Here is a 1,543-nt window from a genome sequence, read left to right on the forward strand (position 1 = left end):
AATTCTCTAAACAAAAGCCATAGAGACCTGACTGGTGTGGCTCAGTTGGTTGGAGGTCGGAGCATCATCCCATAGAACGAAAGGTCATGGATTCAATTCCCAGTCAGGGCATGTACCTAGGTTATGGGTTAAAGACAGATTGGATAGTTCACTGATTTTCAACTGGTGTGCCACAGCAGGCACACTGGAGTGCCACAAGAATTTTTAAAACATGAAATACCTGACTATTTAGTCAGGGACACTGACCTCTTTTCCCTTATATTGTCAAATAAAAACGTAACAACAGCCCAGCTGATGTCACTCAGTGGTTGAGCATTGACCCAGGAACCAAGATGTCATTGGTTCAATTCCCAGTCAGGATACATGCCCAGGTTGTGTGCACAATCCCCAATAAGGGGAGTACAGGAGGCAGCCAATTGATAATGTTTCTGTCACTCTATCCCTTGCCCTTACTCTCTCTGTAAAAAATCAATAAAAACATTTTATTTAAAAACAAACACATGACAACAGCCAACACAACAATAGCCATCCCTTGTGAATGAATCAAAAGTATACCTATTTTTGTCAGATCAGCAAAAACTGTAACATATTTTTCAGTGTGCCACAGAATTTCAGTAATTTGTTTCTGTGCCATTAGATGAAAAGAACTGAAAATCACTTGGCTGGATATATCTTTAAAAAGAAAGGCCCAACATATGATATAATTGACTTCAACTTCAACTTAAAGGCACTTAGGCTCAAAGTTAAGAAATGAAAAGAGATATTCCATGACCATGGAAACCAAAAGAGAGCAAGGGCAGGTGCACTTATAACAGACAAAATAAATTTTAAGCCAAAAACTATCAAAGAGACAAGATTATTATATAACTAGTGGCCCAGTGCATGAAATTCATGCATGTTAAAAGGTAATTAATTAGAGGAAATGTTTTAATATTGCTATTCGCCCTTTCTCTATAATAGAAGTGTCAGAGATGAAAGAAAATTAGTAAAATGTATATGAAAATCTCCCTCCTATCAGAGTCTAGGGTGCTCCGCGGGACCCAGAGTCAATTCCCCGCCCACCCACATGCACTTTGAAATCACATGAGACCCAGACCCAGCCGGCCTCAGCCCCATCAAGCCCCGCAGGGCAGGGGGTGCAGCCTCAGGTCGCCTGGCCGGGTGCCGGGTGGGGGACGTGGCCTCAGGTCCCCCAGCCCTGACGCCAGGTCAGGGATATCCCTCTTGTAATCTGGGATGACTTGCTCCTAACCACTCACCTGCCTGCCTGCCTGATCACCCCTAACCACTTGCCTGCCTGCTTGATCACCCCTAACTGCCTCTGCTTACCAGACTGGTCACCCCCTAATTTCCCCCCCTGCTGGCATTGTCTCCCCCTAGCTGCTCCCCTGCTGGCCTGGTTGCCCCCTAGCTGCCCCACTTCTGGCGTGGTTGCCCCCGAACTGTCCCCCTGCTGGCCTAGTCACCCCCTAATGTCCCCTGCTGCTGGATTGGTCACCCCAACTAGCCCCCCTGCTGGCCTGGTCACCCCCACTGCCCCCCC

This window comes from Myotis davidii, unplaced genomic scaffold, assembly GCF_000327345.1.
Source record: "Myotis davidii unplaced genomic scaffold, ASM32734v1 scaffold1098, whole genome shotgun sequence".
Classification (NCBI taxonomy): domain Eukaryota; kingdom Metazoa; phylum Chordata; class Mammalia; order Chiroptera; family Vespertilionidae; genus Myotis; species Myotis davidii.